This window comes from Schistocerca gregaria, chromosome 2 (genome assembly GCF_023897955.1).
Source record: "Schistocerca gregaria isolate iqSchGreg1 chromosome 2, iqSchGreg1.2, whole genome shotgun sequence".
In the NCBI taxonomy this organism is placed as follows: domain Eukaryota; kingdom Metazoa; phylum Arthropoda; class Insecta; order Orthoptera; family Acrididae; genus Schistocerca; species Schistocerca gregaria.
This window is the reverse complement of record NC_064921.1, coordinates 481,607,323-481,613,222: the sequence shown is the minus strand read 5'-3', so window position 1 is coordinate 481,613,222 and position 5,900 is coordinate 481,607,323. Positions and strand designations below refer to the sequence as shown.

The following is a 5,900-nucleotide window of genomic DNA, read 5'->3' as shown; positions in this document are numbered from 1 at the left end:
TTGGTCTGATAGTCCATTTGCTCTTACTTTGTTCATTAAACGACTGTGGGGAACTGTATCGGACGCCTTGCGGAAGTCAAGAAAGACGGCATCTACCTGTGAACCCGTGTCTATGGCCCTCTGAGTCTCGTGGACGAATAGCGCGAGCTGGGTTTCACATAACCGTCTTTTACGAAACCCATGCTGATTCCTACAGAGTAGATTTCTAGTCTCCAGAAAAGTCATTATACTCGAATATAATACGTGTTTCAAAATTCCACAACCAATCGACGTTAGAGATATAGGTCTATAGTTCTGCACATCTGTTCGACGTCCCTCTTGAAAACGGGGATGACCTGTGCCCTTTTAGAATCCTTTGGAACGCTACGCTCTTCTAGAGACCTACGGTACACCGCTGCAAAAAGGGGGTCAAGTTCCTTAGCGTACTCTGTGTAAAATCGAACTGGTATCCCATCAGGTCCAGCGGCCTTTCCTCTTTTGAGCGATTTTAATTTTTTCTCTATCCCTCTCTCGTCTATTTCGATGTCCACCATTATGTCATCTGTGCGACAATCTAGAGTAGGAACTACAGTGCAGTCTTCCTCTGTAAAACAGCTTTGGAAAAAGACATTTAGTATTTCGGCCTTTAGTCTGTCATCCTCTGTTTGAATACCATTTTGGACACAGAATGTCTGGACATTTTGTTTTGATACACCTACCGCTTTGACATAAAACCAAAATTTCTTAGTATTTTCTGCCAAGTCAGTACATAGAACTTTACTTTCGAATTCATTGAACGCCTCTCGCATAGCCCTCCTCACACTACGTTTCGCTTCGCGTAATTTTTGTTGGTCTGCAAGGTTTGGCTATGTTTAAGTTTGCTGTGAAGTTCCCTTTGCTTCTGCAGCAGTTTTCTAACTCGGTTGTTGTACCATGGTGGCTCTTTTCCATCTCTTACGATCTTGCTTGGCACATACTCATCTAACGCATATTGTACGATGGTTTTGAACTTTGTCCACTGATCCTCAACACTATCTGCACTTGAGACAAAACTTTTGTGTTGAGCCGTCAGATACTTTCTAGTCTGCTTTTTGTCACTTTTGCTAAACAGAAAACTCTTCCTACCGTATTTAATATTTCTATTTACGGCTGAAATCATCGATGCCGTAACCGCTTTATGATCGCTGATTCCCTGTTCTGCTTTAACTGTTTCAAATATTTCGGATCTGTTTGTCACCAGAAGGTCTAATATGTTATCGCCACGAGTCGGTTCTCTTCATGGAAACTCAGTGAACATAAATAAAAGTGATTGTTGAAAGTACACACCATGATATTAGATTAATTGGTACGCTTAAACACATGCAGAAGACATTATATTACTGTGTCCTGTGATAGAATTTTTCATTGTGTTACTAGAATGAGTAGACATCGCCGCTGACCTCACATAAATGAAAAAACCTCACAGAGGGAAACTCGAAATGCAATCTAAGACCGAGAAAAGGAAAAGACGTACCAAGAAGGAGTTATCTGAATGGGACGGAAGTCGGTAGATGTGATTAGAAAACTAATGATTACAATTTGAAGAAAGGTGGACGATCTATTCAGGAGAAAGATGGTCAAAAATTGAGCGAGTATATAACGCGTTGTTTGCCTTCTGGCCCTTATGCAAGCATTTATGGGCTTGGCATTCGTTGATAGAGTTGTTGGATGCTTTTATGAGGAACATCGTGCCAAATTCTGTCCAATCGGAGCGTTGGAGAAGGCCCTGCCTACACAATTCTGCAAACGTTCTCAGTTGAGGAGAGGTCCGACGACCTTCCTGTTAAAGGTAGGGTTTGGCAAGTGCAAGAAAAACAATTAGAAACTCTCGCCGTATGGGGGCAGGAATCATCTTGCTCAAATGTAAATCCACGATGGCTTACCATGATGGGCAACGAAACGTGGCGAAAAATATCGTCGACTTAAGCTGTGATGTAAGGCTACCGCGGATGACAACGAAACTGATCCTGCCATGAAAAGAAATGGCACCACAGACCTTCACTCCTGGTAGCCGGGTCGTATCCCAATGGTGCCCCTGGCGTCTCCAGACACGTCTTCGCTGGCCGGCGGGGCTCTGCTCTAAGTGGGCTGCAACACTGAAGACAATTCTACTCCAGTCAGTGAGATTCCAGGCGTGGAGACGATACGGATCGTGGTGAGACTGACTGTGTCCCGCTCAAACAATCGGACAGATGGTCTGAGATGTTACTTCATTTCATAGCAGTGCTGCTTTCGTTGTCATCCGTGGCACCTTTGCAGTAAACCCCGGTACGTCGACCATATTCTACGCCACGTTCTGTTGCCCTTCACAGCCAGAAATCCAAGGCTTATATTTCATTAAGATAATGCCCGTCCGCACGCTTCGAAAATTCCTGCTGTTTGACTTTTTGCTTTCAAAATCCTTCTTTTTCCAGCAAGGTAGTCAGATTTCTCTTCAGTTGCGAACGCTAGGAGGTTTATGGACTGGGCTATCCAACAAACTCGAGATCTTGACGATCTAAATCGCCATCTGGCACGCATCCCATAGGAGGACATCTAACAACTCTGTCAACCAATGTCGAGCCGAATAACTGCTTGTATAAGGACCAGAGGCGGAACAACGTGTTATTGACTTGCGCATTTCGAGAAGCTCTTTCTCTTGAATAAATCTTCCAATACTTCTGAAACTGTAATTATTTGTTTGTCTTTACATGTAAATCAAAAAAAATGTTCAAATGTGTTTGAAATCCTATGGAGCTTAACTGCTAAGGTCATCAGGTCCACTACTCAACCTAAATTATTCTAAGGACAAACACACACATCCATGACCGAGGGAGGACTCGAACCTCCGCCGCGAACAGCCACACAGTCCATTACAGCAGCGCCTGAGACCGCTCGGCTAATCCAGCACAGCTGTAAAACACATCTACAGATTTGCGTCACATTCGGATAATTTCTTAGTAGTTTCTTTTCCTACATGTATGTCTGCGCATTTATAATAATTAAAAAAGGAATTTTCTGAAAGCGACCTTTCAGGTGCTCATATTACGAAAGCAGAGCGACTTATGATGACGTATTGTAGAACTTATTATTTCAAGCTTGACAGCTTTTTGACTGTGGGAAACTGCTTCGTAGTAATTGAAAAATATGAGTAAAGCAAGTCAGTTAAAACTGACTTGATACTATCGTTACAACCTTCGAGAGTCAGACACATGGGATCATGACAAAATGATTACATGATGTTTTTAGTATAGTTCGTAAAACAGTATAAAGTCGAGTTCATTTACATTTTTCCCAAAAGGTATGGTAGACTGTGGCCGGAAGGTACCACTTGTTTTGAACCGGAACGATCAATATGAATAATAATTTTCGGTAATTTATGATAATTCAATTCATAGCAGTGAAACGGAAAGCAATCGTAGCTTTTCCCTACAAACAAGTCGCTAACGCTTTACTCAAAGGGTCGAATGCTGGCGGCTTTAGAATTCTGCACTGTCAGTATTGGGCCGCCAAGAAGATGAAATGTGGTAGGCAAAGGTTCCACCAGGTGATCCCTCTCTTCCCTCTGTTGGATGGTGCCTTAAGTCTCGTGGTCCCCTCGGTGATATTCGAGAGGAGAAGAGTACGTGCCGAAACCGGGATTCGTCCTCTTCCTTCCTTCACCACTATGCAACACAAACATTACACCACTCTTGCACCTATGCACAACAGTAACCTACACTCAACAGATACGCTTGAGAAACAGTAGTCAAACATGAGGGAGAACCTTTTTACACCTGGAGAGAAAAGTCTTTCCGCGTTGCAGGATTATACTCGCTCTCGGGGTCAGGCAGCGAACAATATTGCACGACTTTTCATTTACTACCTAAAAACATTAAGGTGTTTTAATTTTTGTACTTGTAGCAACGCGTCGAATTATATACTGCTCTCATGCTTGCGGGCGGGAAGATACCTGATGGTGTATATTAGACTGAATCAACATAACGTGTTTTCGTGTTTATTGCTTTAGAGAGATTCCAATAACACCCACCTGAAGTAAGAATCGTTCTGTGACAGCTATTCTGTTTTTATAATTTGGCAACGTAATCAAGATCGTCCCTTAGACTCTTATAGCGCCATGTTGTCTAATTCTCTTGATCGCGCTCGACGTGGATTAGTTGCATTCTTACCTAATTATTTTGATATACAAGGAAAATGTGTTACAGTTAACGACTGACACAGATTGTTATATATTAATCAAGCGAAAATAACACATTATAATGAAGAGCAAACTTAAGACAGTTATGTAACTAAATATTACATCACACGATTGTCAGGTGACTCTCACAGTATCAGACAACACATCAATATGAGCGAACACAGGAAACTATAATTAGAGCTGATACACTAATTGTCTGTGTGGCTCATACCCAGAAAAATACGAGGTTCTCAGAATGGTGAAATCAATCTTCAATTATAGGACATACGTAGAAGTTCTTGAGTAAAAATTCCTGGAAGCGTTAGGTATTTCATAGCTCAACTGTGTCGTCAGCAGCATCCCATAGTGTCCTGTTTGAAATTTCCCTCTCTTTTCTGATCATCTAGCAAAGGGATGAGTTACCCTATTATGTAAAGTGGTACGCGATTAGGTGAACGAATACCAAATAGAGATAACTTAAAAGAACAGATAAGGACAAACTTCTCTTTCTGTTCCAAGAACAGTGTGAAGCACTTCTCAATCTGAGGATGTCGATAAAGCGAAGTTGATGGCAATGGTGCTGGTAATAACGGTGGCAATAGTCACTTTAGTGTAATTTTGCCTTAAAAAATTTCTGAGTAATTGAAACTACGTAACTCACCAACGCCTACAATGAGGAGTACGTCAGAGCAAGCATATTCTAAGTTCACCTTATTCTGGCCGCTGCACATAGATGATTCCTGGAAAAACTATAATTGTTTATAGTGGAACGGTCAACTTGTTCAGTTCAGAGTGATATTTCATCTGTGGAATATCTTTCCACAAAAACTCTCCTCCTCTCAAAGAGGCCATGAAGGTACAAAGGTACCGACCGGCTGCCGTGTCATCCTCAGCCCACAGGCGTCACTGGATACGGATATGGAGGGGAATATGTCAGCACACCGCTCTCCCGGCCGTATGTCAGTTCCGACACCGGAGCCGCTACTTCCCAGTCAAGTAGCTCCTCAGTTGGCCTCACAAGGGCTGGGTGTACCCCGCATGCCAACAGCGCTCGGCAGACCGAATGGTCACCCATCCAAGTGCTAGCCCAGCCCGACAGCGCTTAACATCGGTGACCTGACGGGAACCGGTGTTACCACTGCGGCAAGGCAGTTGGCTACAAAGAGTGAACGAAACGTATATGTCTTTCCTTACTTAATGCTGATAAGAAATTTTAAAATAAGCTCAAACTAATAACAAGTATTATTTTTTAAACAAAACATTTATTCTCGACCTTCGATGGATAACAAAGTAATGCAAGTGATACCAGTACAGATTTTGCATCTGTCTAATACTGACAAATTTATGTCCCTAGTACGCCTCAAAAACCACCTAGAAGCTGTAAAACGTTCAGTACGTTGAATAAGTATAAAGGAAGAAGGTGATTTTAAAAAAAAGTAGGTACGCAATAGCCTCTAAGCTAGGTACTTAAACCGCTTCGTATTGCAACGACACATGCCGTAGCAACTGCCAGTGTTGTATGTAGGTTCAAATGGTTCAAACAGCTCTGAGCACTATGGGACTTAACACCTGAGGTCATCAGTCCCCTAGAACTTAGAACTAACTAGCCTAATGACATCACACACACCCATGCCCGAGGCAGGATTCGAACTTGCGATCGTAGCGATTGCGGTGTTCCAGAAGTGCCTAGAATGAATCGCTCGGCCACCCCGGCAGGCTTGTATGT

The 5,900-nt window shown here is 42.6% G+C and overlaps 1 pseudogene; it reads right to left on the bottom strand.

The window, feature by feature from the left end:
- Positions 1-5,213: 5,213 nt before the first annotated feature.
- LOC126337278 (5S ribosomal RNA) lies at positions 5,214-5,331 on the bottom strand (annotated as a pseudogene).
- Positions 5,332-5,900: the final 569 nt, after the last annotated feature.